This window comes from Panthera tigris, chromosome B1 (genome assembly GCF_018350195.1).
Source record: "Panthera tigris isolate Pti1 chromosome B1, P.tigris_Pti1_mat1.1, whole genome shotgun sequence".
Taxonomy (NCBI): Eukaryota; Metazoa; Chordata; class Mammalia; order Carnivora; family Felidae; genus Panthera; species Panthera tigris.
The window spans coordinates 202,278,293-202,295,536 of NC_056663.1; the positions used below are offsets into that span (position 1 = coordinate 202,278,293).

Below are 17,244 nucleotides of genomic sequence, written 5' to 3' on the forward strand. Positions count from 1 at the left end.
CATAATGGAGTATTATTCAATCTTCAAAAGGAAAGACATCTTGCCACCTGCCACCAAATGGATGAACCTGGAGGACATTATGCTAAGTGAAGTCAGCCAGTCACAAAAGGACAAATACTGCATGATTCCACTTATACGAGGTATCTAGAGTAGATAAAATCATAGAGACAGAAAGAACAGAAGATGGGCTGAGGGCAAGGGCGAAGGTGGGGATATTGACTTATGGGCACAGAGTCCTAGTTCTACAAGATGAATGAGGTCTGGGATGGACGGTAGTGATGGCTGCACAACAACACGAATGTGTATACCAGGAACTGTACATTTACAAATGGTTAAGATGGTAAATTTTATGTTATATGTATTTCACCACAACTAAAAGAGGCCTTTTAAAGCACCATGAGATAATGTGTATATATTACTATCCATCTAATAAAGAGGAGGTATGAATATAACCATAAAATTAAAATATACAAAGGTTATCTATAGGGAAGAGAGGATAGGTGAAAATGAAGGGACAAAAAGAAGCTTCTTTGCCTATACCTTGTTTCATACGTTTGATTTTGAAAGACTTTTAATATTTTACGTCATTATAAAATAAAATTTTTAAAAAGCAATCCCTAAATATTGAAAGAAAAAAAAAACAAAACTATGCACCGAGTAGTAACAAAATCAGAGTAACTATTCTAAGCGACTTTTTTTTTTTTTTAAGTTTACTTATTTGTTGGGGGGAGGGGGAAAGGGCAGAGAGAGAGGAAGAGAGAGGATCCCAAGCAGGCTCCACATGGTCAGCGCAGAGCCCAATGTGGGGCTTGAACCCACAAACCCATGAGATCATGACCTGAGCTGAAACCAAAAGTCAAATGCTCACCCAACTGAGCCCCCCAGGCACCCCTTTAAGTGACTTTAAAACACAATAATTTGACTTCATATCCCTCACAGGGATGCAAAACAACTCAAATTTTATTAGTCGATAGCAGTTTTAGTATTCTTCTTCTGAGACTCAGATGTGTATGGTGTGGGATGAAACAGTGAGTAGTTCGAATCAAGCTGTTTCTCTTGGAAGAAAAAAAGATACAGGTGTCAGATCAAGAAGGTTAAGTAGGTCTCTGTACAGTGACCTGTGATCCGTGCACTGAAAAGACCTAAAAACAGTGACCCAACCCAATAGCACAGAACTACCCCAGGACACAGACTGTCATTACTAAACACTGTTTTTCATTAAGAGAAACCAAGGCCCCTTGAAAAAATGGATGATTCCAGGGCTTGGGAAAGAAATGTACAAGATGAGCCTGGTGGGGTGTGTCACACTAGAATGAAGATCAAAGACTTGAGAGTCCTGTTTAAAGGATTTAGGAGTCAGACTGAATAGATTCCTATTGGACAAAGATTAGACAATCTCAGCATCAATAAAGACAATGTCTACAATGGATCGAACCATATCAAATATCAAGTATCAGTGAGTGACACCGATGACACACCATTGACACCGGTGACAATGACACAAGCATGCACAATTCACTGGCAACTTTTAGAGGATTCCAACTCATTTTGAGAACTAGTAAATAATGGAGAGGAATTAAGCATTCATCCTACTCTTCCCAAAAGAGCTAAAATTCAGGGTAACCAAATTACAGAGGAAACATTTCTCTTTGTAGAAGCATTCCAGTTAATAAATGATGAAATTATAGGATTAAAATAACATTTTCCAAAGCCTAATAAAATAATGACTCCAGGCATTGAGCATCGAGGGTTGCTAACAAGACCACTAATCATAATCTGCCTACTATCCTACTGAGGTCTTTTTTGCCAAAAATAAATCCTGAATCTGATCACACCTTTTGATTTACCTACCGGTTTACAATCAATTCTGTGTAGTTAAACTACAATACAGAATAAAATCCAGACTGGATATAACTCCCCAGGACAAACCACTCACTGAGTTTCATCAAATAAATCACAAAAGAAGACAAAAGATGGAGGGGGAACCTATAAATTAAAACAAGTCACAATGTATAAATAGCATTTGGATCCTCATTAAAACTGTTATTAAAAAACTAAGACAAGAAAATTGTAACACTGGTTGGGTATGTGAAGGTGGATGAGAAATTATTCATGTTCTGTGATGGTGGTACTTACGTTTATCTTTTTAAAAAAGATATGTAAATACACATACTGAAATATTTAAGTTAAAATGACACGAAATCTGGGTCTGGGGGGATACAGATAAAGACTGGCTAGGGGCACCCGGGTGGCTCAGTCAGTTAAGCGTCCAACTCTGGATCTCAGCTCAGGTCATGACCTCATGGTTTGTGAGATGGAGCCCCGCCTGGCATTGGGCTCTGCACTGACAGCTCAGAGCCTGCTTGGGATTCTCCCTCCCTCACTCGTGCTCTCTCTAAAAAGACTGGGGTGCCTGGGTGCCTCGGTTGGTTAAGCATCCAACTCTTGATTTCGGCTCAGGTCATGATCTCACGGTTCAAGAGATCCTGCATCGGGTTCCATGCTGACAGTATGGAGCCTGCTTGGGATCCTCTCTCTCTCTCTCTGCCCCTCCCTCCCTCTCTCAAAAAATAATAAACTTAAAAAAAAATAAAAAGACTGGCTATTAACACCTGTTTAAGCTGGATAAGGGTAAGCAGAAGCAGGGAATTACTACACCATTCTCTACACGTGCATGAGAACAATTAAAGATGTAAAATAAATAAGTCAATTTATACTTTGAGTTTCATATAATAAAAACATCTTTCTTATCGTCAAACTGTTAAAAGTTGAGTCAATCAAGGTAAATTTTAACACTGGTTGGATATGTGTTTTTCTAACAATATTTTTTAAAGTATCTTTTAAGGCACTTCAGTATTTACTCTTCTGACAATACAGCCACTGCTGGAAAGAACTAACTGGGAGCTATTATCTACAGAAACAGCCTTTACGGTAGAGTCTGCAACACAAAGCTGAACACCAAACATAACCTTATCAGTACCAGATAATGCCAAAGAGTTAAAGGAGAAAACGGCCGGCTGTACAAATTAACTTTCAGAGAGAAAACTATCCCACCTTTTGGAAACCGGGTAGAATTTACATTCAGGGCATGCAGTGAGCCTCTGTGGCTGAAATCTAAACGCACCGACAAGCAGTAAAAACAAACCATACCAGCGGTCCTGCTGCAAACCACACCAAAACTCGGAAAAGCAGTTCTGACTGCCAAAACCGTTCACTTCCTTTAAAAACACCTCTACGGGGGCACCTGGGCGGCTCAGTTAAGCATCAGACTCTCGGTCCCAAGCTCAAGTCACGATCTTACAGTCCACGAGTTCAAGCTCAGCATCCGGCTCCGCGCTGACAGTGCAGAGTCCGCTTGGGATTCTCTCTCTCTCTCTCTCTCTCTCTCTCTCTCTCTCTGCCCCTCCCCTGCTTGCTCTTTCTCTCTCAAAAATAAATAAATAAACTTAAAAAAAAAAAAAAAGCCTTTACTCTTCTAGCTTTCCCCACAGTCAGATTGGAGGAATGTATTAAAATTTTGGATTTTAAAAAATAACTTAGACATTGCTAGCATCGGCCCATTATTTTTTTTTTAATTTTTTTAATGTTTATTTATGAGACAGGGAGAAACAGAGCATGAACGGGGGAGGGTCAGAGAGAGAGGGAGACACAGGATCTGAAACAGACTCCAGGCTCTGAGCTGTCAGCACAGAGCCCGATGCGGGGCTCGAACTCATGGACCGCGAGATCGTGACCCGAGCCGAAGTCGGACGCTTAACGACTGAGCCACCCAGGCGCCCCTAGCATCGGCCCATTAATTGAAGGCTGAATTTTACAATCTCACCCTGATCCAATTCACGCCCCCGGCCAGATACGCCCTCCCCGCTCTGGTGCCTGAACTCTTACTCCTCCACACGCACTCGCTTTCACTGGAGGCCTCTACTGTGGTTTTGCAAAGGAGACAGAGTGGACCGAGCCTATTTCTAATCCCCACTAAGATTTCAATGCGTTTTTCACGCATATAAAAAAAAAAAAATCTTTCCGTAATAACTTACGAGCAATACATGCAGCTATTACACGTGTTTTTATCCTCAGGAATTTAACAGTTGCCTTATGGCATTTAGGCATAAAATTATATGATCACACCACGAGCAGTTTCAGGTTAACCAAAATATTTACTTGAAGGTAGATGTGCAAGAGGTGAACACAAATCACCTACAAAACACCCTGAGCCGTAATTGCAAGGGTACCAACAAATGTTATTGTTAAAGGCAGAAGCCCTCTGAAACCTCCCCAGAACAAACGAAAACCAAGCACAGAGAGGGAGGAAGAGGACCGCCAGCCCCTCAGTAACTCCCATGTGCAGGCAGGTTGGGCTGGCACACCCCGTCGTCTGTGGAAACACCAGAGCCCACCGGCAGCACCGGATGCTCGCGACCGTGCCCAAGCCCCGAGCCGTGGGCGCTGCAGGCCCCAGATGGGGCCGTCGCGAGCACCCGCCGACCCAGCGCCGGGTCCCGCGCCTCCTCTTCCTCGCTGACCCCCGACGCCCACCAACCAGCCCGCGGCGAGCTCCCGGGGCGCTCCCACGGAGAAGCCCGAGTGGCCAGGGATGTGCAGAGCGCCGTCCCCTCCGCACCCGGTCACCGCTGACGACCGCCCCGCGGGGACCCCTCCCAGCGCGCCCCGGCGCCCGACTGGAGACCCGCCAGCGCCCCGCCCGGCGCAGCCCCCCACGCTCCGCGGAGGCCCCCGCGGGCCGCCCGCCTCCACCCGGCCTCCCGCGCCGCTCGGGCGCCGCCGCCGCCGCCGCCGCCGCCGCCGCAGGCCCCGCGGCCCGGCCTGCAGCTCCCGGGCCGCTCCGCCGCGCTCTGGGCCCCGCCGCCGCCCCTGCGAGCGGGCCTCACCTCAGGGGCGAATCGCAGGCAGCGCACCGGCTCCCAGGTCCGAGTGCGGCCGCCGCTCGTCGGCTCCGGCTCGGGCTGGGGCTCGGGCTGGGGCTCGGGCTCCGCCCCCTATCCGCCGCGCTCACCCCAGCCCGCAGCTCCGGCCGGCCCGGCCTCTCCGCCCCCTCAGCCCCTGGCGCTGCCCCCGCCGCCGGAGCTGGGTGCGGCCTGCGGCACCGCAGCCCAACAACGCGCTACCCCATAGGCCCATCCCGCGCCGCACCGCCCAGCAAAGCCTCCTGCGATTGGCTGACCGTGAGGCGGGCCTTGCGGAGGGGGCGGGGCTCGCGCTGGAGGGGGAGGGTAAGGGCGGAGGCCCCGCCTGCGGCCGCCGCGGATCCCAGAGGCCCCACCGGCTGCGGCCCAGCCCGCCCCCTACGCGCAGGGGAGGGTCCCAGCTACCTGCCGGCTGGGCAGGTGCGTGGGCACCGGGGGTCGCGGCCTCACAGGCCTCGTCACGGACGCAGGTGGGCCGGCTCTGCCAGCGGCGCCTGCTCTCCCGGACCCGCTTGTGCACTTGCGCGTTGTACACTCGCGCGTTGTCGCGGCCCAGACCCTGGTGAAAGACTCGTGCGGGCCAGGTGCCCTGGGATGCGCAGCAGGCGTCCCAAACCGTCCCGTTCCCGGCCTGGGTGGGCGTCCGCTCCCTGCCCACCTCGCGGACTCCTCCAGCGCACGGACCCTTGGACCCGGCCCCCGTGAGCCTGGCCCTGTGCTTGTTTCTGTCCAGAAGCCCCGCAGAGCAGCGGGCGGGACCAGAGGCCGAGTTTGAGGCTGGCAGCCTGGGTGGAGTCAGGACAAGGGGGGGTCTGTGGATGGTGATAAGGCACCACACACAGGGTGGCCACCTGGTGCCCAGGGCCTACCCTGCTGATGCTTGATGAACGAGCACCGTTCTCCGCAGAGCCAGTAGAATGAGTCTAGGCGGGGGCATTGGCAAGACCAGGACACCTGCCAGTGACCTGGAGGCTAGCCTAGAGACCAGACCAGCACCTCTTAACCTCTCCCTCCTGTTGTCTCATCTGAATACCCCCAAAAGGCCCAGGAGACAGGGAGGCAGAATTTCTTGTTCCCTTTATACCATAGGAAGCTGAGGCCCAGCACTGGGCAGGGGAAGAACAGCGTGGAACCCAAACCTCCCTCCTCAGCAGGAACCTCTTTGGCTTTGCCCCCAGAAGACTCAGGGATATTGTGTATGAGTAATAGTCCGTGATCTCTGATCTTGGGGCACTTCCAGACAAGACTCCATAATTATGTCAGTCATTTTTTTTTAATGTTTATATATATTTTTAAGTGTATTTACTTTTATTTAAGAGGGAGCGGGTGGGGGAGGGGCAGAGAGAGAATCCCAAGCAGGCTCTGCCCTGTCAGCACAGAGCCTGATGCAGGGCTCGAACCCACCAACCGTGAGATCACGACTTAAGCTGAAACCAAGAGCCAGAGGCTTAACTGACTGAGCCACCCAGGCGCCCTGTTTATTTATTCTTGAGAGAGAGACACACAGAGCATGAGCGGGGAAGGGGCAGAGAGAGAGGGAGACACAGAATACGAAGCAGGCTCCAGGCTCCAAGCTGTCAGCACAGAGCCTGACACGGGGCTCGAACTCACAAATTGTGACATCGTGACCCGAGCCAAAGTCGGATGCTTAACCGACTGAGCCACCCAGGCACCCCAGTCACTTCTTTTTAAAGAGATTGATTGAGGGGTGCCTGGGTGGCTCAGTCAGTTAAGCCGTCCGACTTCAGCTCAGGTCATAATCTCACGGTTCATGAGTTCCAGCCCCGCATCAGGCTCTGTGCTGACAGCTCAGAGCCTGGAGCCTACTTCAGATTCTGTGTCTCCCTCTCTCTCTGCTCCTCCCTGCTCCTGCTCACTCTCTCTCTCTCTCTCAAAAACAAATAAACATTTAAAAATTTTAAAAAAATTGGGGCGCCTGGTGGCTCAGTCGGTTGAGCGACTGACTTCGGCTCGGGTCATGATCTCATGGTTTGTGGGTTTGAGCCTCGCATCAGCCTCTGTGCTGACAGCTTGGAGCCTGGATCCTGCTTCGGTTCTGTGTCTCCCTCTGTCTCTCTGCCCCTCCCCTGCTCATGTTCTGTCTCTCTGTGTCTCAGAAATAAATAAACATTAAAAAAAATTTTAATAAAAAAATAGAGATTGATTGATTTTTGAGAGCACGCTCGTGCACATGTACGGGGCAAGGGGAAGGCAGAGAGAGAATCATGCAGGCTCCATTCCCAATGCAGAGCTCTAGGGCAGAATGGGGCGATCTCACTACAGAGAGATCATGACCTGAGCTGAAATCAAGAGTCAAACAGTTAACCACCCAGAACCACCCAGGCACCTCTGTATCAGTCACTTGTTTCCCTTGCACCCAGGAACAAGGCCTGGCGCATAGAGAGCTTTCTAAAAGAAGGGGGTGGGGGATAGAAGATAATTGAGAATCAATCATTAATGATTGAGAATCAATCATTAAGTAGAGTCATAGAAGACAAAAAAGACCCAGATCAAGCTTCGAAAGGTGGAAAATACATCAAATATGAAAAATACACTGAATGGGATTAACAGCAGATTATACACAGCAAAGGAAAAAGTGAACTGGAAGACGGGGAGAAAGTAAATGAAACACAGAAATGAGCCTGAAAAGAATGAACCCCACATCAGTGAGCTGCGGGACAATTTCAAGAAGCCTAATAAATGTGTAATTGGAGTCCCTGAAAATGTGGGTGGGGGGGTGGGAAGAAAACAAGTACTATTTGAAGATAAAATGGCTGAAATTTCTTTTCAAATTTGATAAAAGAACTACAAACCCGCGGATACCAGCAACTCAGAAAGTAACTTCTTGCTTGCTACTGGGCTCTGGTAGAAATGGAATGTTTCTATGCGACATCAAAAGTGAGGCCAGCATCGCCCATCGGTTGGTCCCATCAGACTAACAAGACATAAAGTCAGGTGATACATCATAATCTAAGTGGCAGATCCAGGATTGGATGGATTCATGTGGGTACAGAGGTCCAGATCCTACGTCACCTGCCCCTGTAGCACCAATATCTATCAGCTCACACCAGTCGTCTCAGGGGGATTCCCTGTGACACAGTGCCAGAGGAGCAAAAAGCATGTGCTTGGTTCATAGGAAAGTTGGCTGGTATGGGCTGAAAATGGCCTACTGCCACACTATATCCCCATTCAGCAACTGCTCTGAAACAGTGGTGAGGGGCACTCATGCCACTAGGCAAAGCTTCAGGCAGTGAACTTGGCTGTTTACTTTGTGTGGCAGGAGATGTTGCCGGGATTCATGGACAGTGGCACATGGCTTATTTGGTTGGTCAGGAGCCTGAAAGGCGCAATCTCAAAATTTTGGGAACACAGAGGTCTGACGACAAGGCATGTCAATGGGCCTGTGGGAGTAGGCACAAAGAATAAAGATCTCTGTACTTCATGTTAATGTGCACCAGTGAGCATCCACCACAGAGGCTGAAAACAACCAAGCAGATAGAATGGACTGGCCAATGAGCGTCAGCCAGACTCCGTCCTCTGCCCCCATATTGCTGGCACAGTGGTCTCTTGAATGAAGCAATCATGGTACCAGGGTGGAGGCTATGCATGAGTCTAAAAACATGGACTCCTGTAACCAAGGCTGACCCACCAACTGCCACTGCCACATGTAACCTGTCGGCATCAGAGACCAGGGCTGAGCTCCCTGAAGGAGCCAACCAGCTATTTGTTGGCAAGTTGATTACACTGGATCCTTTCTATTCTAGAAAAAGCAATAATTCATGGATCCGGATGTGGGTTTGCCTTTTCTGCCTGCAATACTTTCTGCCAACACCACTATCAAGCTCACAAAGTGTCTACTTTGCTGACATGGAATCCCTCATAACTGCCTAGTTACCAAAGGACTTGCTTTATGGTAAAGGAGGTATGGCAATGGGCACATGACCAGGAGCCCACCATTCCTACCAAATATGCACCATCTAGAAGTTGCTGGCATACTACAGTGATGGACTCGCCTCATGGAGATTCAGATGAGGCTCCAACTTGGAGAGGACACCTGGGAGGTGGGGTGCTAGCCTCCAGGAAGCAGTATGCACTTTATATCAATAACCACTTTATGAAGCTCCATCCCTCATGGGCACAATATCCAGTGACCTATTACAGGAATTGGTGCTTCCTGTTCTGCAACACTAAGTGCTGTCAGCTTGGCCATCCTAGATGTCACCAAAGAGGACACTTCTACCAGGGAGCATAGTAATGTTGAAACTATGGCTACCACCTGATCACGTGGGACAATTTGTGCCAGTGGATCAGTGGGCACAGGAGGGAGTAACCATATTGGTAAGGATACCTGACCTGCAGTATTAGCAATGTGTAGAGCCACCTGCCACGTGATGAGGGCAGGCAGGAATGGGTTTAGCACTCAGGCAACCGGAACAGGCATTCAGAGGAATGGGGCATCTCTTGGTACTCCCCCACCCAGCAACTGTAAACAGGCAAGCCTGGCAACATGTCCTGGTAAGGGCAGGCCCCCAGGAGCTCAGACCCTCAGGCACGAGCCATCTAGGAGAGCCAAAGTGTCAGCCGTGAAGAAATCTAAAATGGGTGGTAGAAAAGGGGGACGGTGAGTATCATTTGTGGCCTGGGAGGGCAACTGCACCAGTGAGGGCTACAGCTCATCTCTCTACCCACCTCTCAGAAGTTCCCCCAGATACTCTGGCCCACTAGAACACTGGAGAATCTATGTCTGAATGGACTGACCTTAATGTGAGAAGCAAGTAGATACGAGTAGCTCACCGGGTGGACTCAGTCGTCGCTGTCGGTGCCTACCCAGATTACCTTTCTGGCTTGGTGTCGGAAGCGGGCCCTGCCCGGGTGCTGTTAGCTGCTAATGACCCCAGAGCCCTGCCTCCAGTGTCGCCCTGCCCAGGACATTATCTCCCTACTTGAAGAGCCTAGAGCCAATAACTGGCTGATCCAGGGGCACCTCAAAGCAGGATCAACAGTGGGACAATCCACACTCCAGAGCTCCCCGTGGGATCAGGCTGAAGCTAGACTCCAGCTGGGACTTCCATCCTTTCTTTATTCCTTTTCCCTATCCTGGTTCCCCCATTCAGCTTGTCCTGAGAGCATTCCCTCTATAAATCACTCGCGCAGGAGCCCCATTTCAGGTTTTGCTCCTAAAGAATTGAATCTAAGAAAATTGCATATTAAAAGTACTGTCTACAACCCAACACCAAAAAAGCAAGCAACCCAATTAAGAAATGGGCAGGGGCACCTGGGTGGCTCAGTCGGTTGAGCAACTGACTTCAGCTCAGGTCATGATCTCACGGTTTGTGGGTTCGAGCTCCGCGTTGGGCTCTGTGCTGACAGCTCAGAGCCTGGAGCCTGCTTCAGATTCTGTGTCTCCCTCTCTCTCTGCCCCTCCCCTTCTCATGCTCTGTCTCTCTCTCTCTCCAAAATAAGTAAACATTAAAAAAAAAAAAAAAGAAATGGGCAAAGGACTTGAACACTTTTCCAAAGACATACAGATGGCCAATAAGCACATTTGCCCAACATCGCTAATCATTGGGAAACTGCAAATCAAAATCACCACGAGATACCACCTAACACCCATTCGGAATTGCTATAATAAAAAAAGAAAAGAGTAAGTGTTTAGAAAGGATGTGGAGAAATTATGCTGGTGAAAATGTGCAATGGTGCAGCCACTGTGGAAAACAGTAAGGTGGTTCCTCAAAAAGGCAAGCAGAGAATTGCCATATAACCCAGCAATCACACTTTAGGGTACATACTCCAAAGAATGAAAACAGAGACTCTAACAGATATTTGTATGTCCATGTTCATAGCAGCATTATTAACAATAACCAAAAGGTGGAAGCAACTCAAGTGGCCAGTGTAAGATGAATGGATAAACAATGTGGTCCATCCGTACAATGGAATATTATTCAGCCTTAAAAAGGAAGGAAATCCCGGCACCTGTTACAACATAGATGAATACTGAAGACACTACGCTGAGTGGGATAAGCCAGACGCAGAACAACAAACTGTTACATGATTCCACTTACACGAGGCTCCCAGAGTAGTGAAATCCATCCTTGTAAGTGCCAGGCTAATCTCTGTATCACTTCCATCAGTCTATGTGCTGCCAAAACAAGCAGCGGAAGTACTAGCCTTGCAGGGCTCGAATCCTCAACCCGGGTGTTATTAGCATCACACTCAAACCAAGTGAGCTAACCGGCCAGCTGTGTGTCAGAGTCTCTCAGGGGGAGAGAGCAGACGGTGGGAGCCAGGGGCTGGGGGAGGGAGAATGCTGAGTTGTTTAATGGGGACAGAGTCTCCCTTTCACAGGATGAAAAGAGTTGTCAGGATAGATGGTGGAGATGATTCACAATAATGTGAATGTACTTAATGCCACAGAACTGTACTGTTAAAATGGTAAGTCTTGTATTACACATATTTTATCATAATAAAAAAAAAGTTTTTATACTATTAAAACTCACCTTCCTGGGGCGCTTGGGTGGCTCAGTTGGTTAAACGTCCGACTTCAGCTCAGATCATGCTCTCACGGTTCTTGAGTTCAAGCCCCGCGTCGGGCTCTGTGCGGGTAGCTCAGAGCCTGGAGCCTGCTTCAGATCTATCTCCCTCTTTTTGCCCCTCCCCCCCTAGTGCATGCACGCCCTCTCTCAAAAATAAAAAAATAAACATTAAAAACATTTTTTAAATACACCTTCCTTTTCCAAGGGGGGCGGGGGGAAGAAATACTGCCTTGGATGGAAGTTGTTTTCTTTTTCCTTTTCTTTTTTTTTTGGATGGGAGTTTAAAAAAATTAGACAATAAACAATTAGACAATTAAACAACAGAATTAGATACATACAACAATGATATCAAGTAATGAAGGAGATCGATGGAGCTAAAGTCACCTAAAGTCCTTGTGCTGTCTGGGAAGTAAAAGTATTACTCCAGGACTCAGGTAAGAATAGAAATAGACTGTATAACTTTCAAACTAGAAGAGGGGTGTGGAATGACTGGAAAAAAAAAAAGTTGCTCAATCCAAGAGAGAGAAAGGAGAAAAAACCCTGCATGGGTGCCTGGGTGGCTCACCTGACTCTTAATTTCAGTTCAGGTAACAATCTCACAATTCATGAGTTCAAGCCCCGAGTCGGGCTCTGTGCTGACAGCTGGGAATCTGCTTGGGATTTTCTCTCTCCCCCTCTCTCTCTGCCCCTCCTCTGTTCACACGCACACTCTCTCTCAAAATAAATAAGTAAACTTAAAAAAAAAAAACAAAAACCCATAAACACAGATGGGACAATACAAGTGGTAGATTTAATTAAATTAGATACAAATGAACAAAATGCTCCAGTTAAAAGAAGAGGTATGTCCTATATGCTAGAAACTAAATGAAATTAAAAACATATACAATTTGCAATACACTAAAAGAAATATAAAGTATCTATGAACCGAATCTAATAAAACTTGAGCAGGGCACCTGGGTGGCTCAGTCGGTTAAGCGTCCAACTTCGGCTCAGGTCATGATCTCACAGTCTGTGAGGTCGAGCCCCGCGTCGGGCTCTGTGCTGACAGCTCAGAGCCTGGAGCCTGCTTCAGATTCTGTGTCTCCCTCTCTCTGACCCTCCCCCATTCATGCTCTGTCTCTCTCTGTCTCAAAAATAAGTAAAAACATTAAAAAAAAAAACAACAAAACTTGAGCAAGATCATAATGGACAAAATGATGAAATCCTATTGGCAAACCTTAAAGAAGGCTCAAATTAATAGGGAGGTAGATAGACCATGTTGATGAGTCAGAAGACTCAATGTTGTAAAGATGTCAATTTTCTCCAAGCTGATTTACAGCTATAATGAATTCCCAATCAAAAGATCGGCAGAGGGATGCCTGGGTGGCTCAGTCGGTTAAGCGTCCAACTCTGGTTTCAGCTCTGATCCTGATCTCACAGTTTGTGGGATCAAGCCCCATGTCGGGCTCTGTGTTGATAGTGTGGAGCCTGCTTGGGCTTCTCTCTCTCCCTCTCTCTCTCTGCCCCTCCCCTGCTTGTGCATGTGCTCTCTCCCTCTCTCTCTCTTTCTCTCAAAATAAGCTTAAAAAGATCAGCTGAGTTATTAGTGACATTGACGAGCTGATTTTAAAACTTAAGTGAAAAAGAAAGTGGGAGAAAAAATTCACATGGAAGTAGAAAGAGCCATAATAGCCAAGACACTCTCAAGGAAGAAAATAAGGTGAGGACTTACTTAGCAGAGAGAAAGACATAATCTAGTGACAGTAACTAAGATAGCTGCTACTGGCATAGGAATAGACTGACAAATGGAACAGAACAGAGTCCAACAACCGACCTACATATATATGGACATGTCACAGGTGGCGTTGCAGATGGTGGGGGGAGAGCAGATTATAAATAAATGGTACAGGAAGAAGTGGGTAAACTTATGGGGAAAAAAATAGAAGTGAACCCTTACCTTTCACCATAAGCAAAAGAACAATTATAAAGTTGGAGACGATATTTGCAATACACATTACTGACAATATCAAGGCTACGTAAAGAATGTGTATAGATTAACAAGAAAAAGGAACAACACATAGAAAAATGTGCAAAATATTTAAATAGACACTTCACAGGAGACAAATCACAATGGTTAATAAACACATGAAAATATGCTCAAGCCCACTAATAATCAGCTAAATGCAAATTAAAGCCATGATTATACACCCACCAGATTGACAAAAAATAAAATCTGACAATACCAAGTGTCAGCAATGATGTGGAACCAAGGGAACTATCTTTTTTACTGCTGGTGGGAGTGTAAACTGGAAAAATAAAATTCCTGGAAGACAGTAAAAGGTTCTGATGCCCTAGAACCCAGCAGTCAGCCTCCTGGGTGCATAACCCTAGAGAAACTCATGAAACATGGATAAAATTGTTGCTAGCAGCATTGTCTGGGACTGCCCCAAACTGGAAGCAAACCAAATGTCCGTCAACGATAAAATGGACCGTGAACTGATACACTTATATAATGGAATGGTTTTCAGCAATGAACGGGAACTACAGCTGTGCCCAGCAACATGGACAAATCTCAAAGACATGACAAGCAAAAGAAGCCAGATGTCAAAGCTTCATCTGTAGGATTCCATTCACATAAAATACAAAAACAGGAAACCGCTGCAGTGGATGTGCAATTGAGTGGTGAAGGCTTTATAGCAAAACAAGAACATGAGCCTCACCAAAGCCAGGGCAGGGGTTGCCGACGAGACCGGGAGAGTGGTGCTGTGATGGGGAGGGCACATGGGTGCCAGAGAGGCTCTCTTGATGGGATCGTAAAAATGTTCACTTCATAGCAATTTGTTAGGCTGCACATTTGCATTTTGCTCATTTTTCTGAATGTGTGTTTTACTCCATGGGGAAAGAAAGAAAAAAAGGAGCATGCTTCAGCTCTGGGTAGCTCAGAGCATGGCCAGAGCTGAAGCCAGAGGGTGATGCAGCCTCTAAGGATTCATGAGGAGCAAAGGAAGGTCTGAAGGAGGCAGACGTGTCTGGGGTCAGCTGTGTGTCAAGACTCTCCCTCTCGTGGGAGCATGCCAGAAGGGAGCTTAATGAGGGCTGGCCATTACCAACCATCTTTGAGGGTCACTGCCCCCCCCTGGACAGGAGCCCTCCCCGAGGTCCCCCCATCAGGCCATCTTTTCCAGGGGGTGGGATAGGGCATGCAGGCACAGTCACAGCAGACTGGATATGGCAAGCTTCCCAGTGAGGGGCTCCGTGCCACGGGGTCATGGCCAGAGACAGAGGCCCTCCCCTCACTGCCCTCTAGACACACGGACTTGGCTTAAGTGCCAGCTCTGCCCTGTGTTCCCTGTGTGTCCTTCATGTCCTCCAGGCCTCCCTTCTCCCTTGGCCCTAAGCCGCTGACTCTTCTTCCCTGGTGCCCTGTCAGGGCGGCCCATCGCTACAGGGGTGCAGAGAGGTGGGGGGGGGGGGGGGCGGGAGGGGTGCCTCCTTGGGCCAGCAGGGGGCGTCCTTGAAATGCGCCCCAGAGTTGGGGCAGGGACTTGCAGCACGTCTGGACTTGCTCTGTGAGGTCTCTTCTGGTTCTAAAATCTCTTTTTACCATGAAAGTCTATTAACAGAAGGTAAAGAAGCTCCCCATACTCTTTCTGATCAACTATAAGAAAAGTAAACCCACGTTCAGTCCTCTGCTTGGAGAACTTCACAAAGGGTCTGGGCCTTTCACAGGACCAGGAGTTGGACCCATCCCTGAACCCACCATGATGCTGGACAAGGCAATGAAGCCTCTCTGAGCCTCAGTTTCCCTATCTGTAAGATGAAGAAGCAGGCTAGCCCCTGGGGCAGGTCCCAGGCCTTCTATTTATTCCCCCGAGACTGGGCCCAGAGGGCAAAGCAGAGGGAAGCAGGCCAGTTTGCTCGCCCCAGGGCTGTGGCCCCCTCGGCTTGGTCAGGGCATACCTAAGGACTGTGCAGACACTCAGAAGCCCCCAGGAGTGACGGGGAGGTAGCCAGGGGCTGGGGGCTGGGGGCTGGGCTCAGAGCAGCAAAGGATAGGTCACATGGTAACAAGTGGCAGAGCTGGGACTTGAATCTAGGCTTCTCTGACCCTCCGTTTTCTCACCTATCAAATGGGAACATAGCAGCTTCTTCTCCATCCAAACTATGTCAAGTATCCATGGGGCTCAGTGCCTGGAACCCAGGAAGTACTTGGTGAGTGGTAACCACCTTCCAACACTATAGGAGGAATAGAACATTCACGGCAGGTCTCAGGAGGGAGTGGATCCCTCTGGCTCCTCCTTTATGCTGGAGACCATGCCTGCGACCCATCGGCCACCCAAAACACACACTCTTACCACTGAGGCCAGGGCCCCTGGGGCAGTTCAGGGAGGCAGGAGCCTGTCCTGCGCAGGCATAGGGCCCAGAAGGAGAGGTAAAGCCAGTCCAGGCCCTGGGGTGGGTCTTGGGCAGCAAGGCCTCATCCATCCAAGTAGGCAGAGGACCTATCACCTGGCTCTGGGCCCCAGAACCTCCAGACTTTCCAGCTCAGGGGTCTTCGAACACATTTTAGTCCCATGTTAGCCAGAAGTGCTAAGGCATCCCACATCCAGCAGCACATCACCAGCAAGCAGACTCCCAGGCACGGACTGGAAACCATTCTCCTGGTCCAAGCCCCCCGCTGAACAGTTTTTACAGGAAGGAAAGCCACAGCCACAGTGGGGTGGAGTGCCTCAATGGGCTCCCCACACAAGGGCTGAGAGGGGCAAGAACTGTAGCTGCAGGGAGGAGGGGCTGCTCGTTCCCAGGGCTGGGGTAGGGCATCAAAAGCGCCCCGTGCGCCACACTGGACCGTGCCTGTGCTGACCCCTCCCCTGGCAGGCTTTAGAGGAAACATCTACACAGACGGTGCTGGACACTTGGTTCCTAGAAGGGACCTCTCAGTACCCTGGGGCCGCAGCCTCTCACATCCACAGAGGCCTCATCCCTCCCCCTCCTCCAGCAAGCCACCCCACCCCCAAAACATGCCCAGGGGCACATGGAGGTCAATCCAAACAAAGATGATTAATCCTCGGCTGGTGGGCACAAGTGCTATCCTGGGTTTGGATCTCACACAGCAAACTTCTTTCCCCACATAAGGTGCAGAGAGGATCTGATGACCCTGGGGTCCCTCCCTGCCAGCCCAGACCCTAAATGGAGTCTGTTTACACACACACAAAAATCCAGCCTGGATGGCCGTTGCCAGGGAGAGCACCTGCTGAATTCTGTAGTAGGAAAGGAGGGGGCGGTGAGGGCTGGACTTGAATGGGGTGTTGCCCAGGGGACTCAGCATCTGGGGACCACCCTCCCCACCCACTCAGCCTACACAGGACCCACTCTTCCCACCCCTCTGTAGCCATCACTTCCTCCAAGAAGTCTTCCTGGAGACCTCAGTGGGGTTCTAGCTCCCCACCCAGGCACACCCCAATGCTGTGGCCAGTGTGTGCTCAGCTGTCTCCCAGTAACCATCTGTTAATCCGGCAAATGACCCAACTGTACATACGGGGACCTTTTAGCTCTGTAGTCCCATTGCCTTGCCTCTGACCTGTGGCACTTCAGAGTACAGGCTCTGAGTCCAGAGTGCCCAAGGTCAAATCCTGTTGTTACCAGCTATGCACCCCGGGCAAGTCATTTAGGGACCTTTGCCCCGGAAGACAAGAACTTCTTAGGCTTCCTGTAAGCTGGGCTGCTGCAGCCAGCCGCTTGGATGTGGGTGTGGGTACTTGGTAAGGCTGGTCATCCCTCTCTCCCAATGAAACCCCAGCCACGGACAG

General features: G+C 49.2%; 1 protein-coding gene across 1 annotated transcript in view; it reads right to left on the reverse strand.

The window, feature by feature from the left end:
* Positions 1-5,074, reverse strand: part of ADD1 (adducin 1) — an 87,115-nt gene extending 82,041 nt beyond the window's left edge. Inside the window, exon 1 of the mRNA XM_042985079.1 lies at positions 4,887-5,074. The gene's annotated coding sequence lies outside the window, so the exon portion shown is untranslated. The remainder of the gene's footprint in view (positions 1-4,886) is intronic.
* Positions 5,075-17,244: the final 12,170 nt, after the last annotated feature.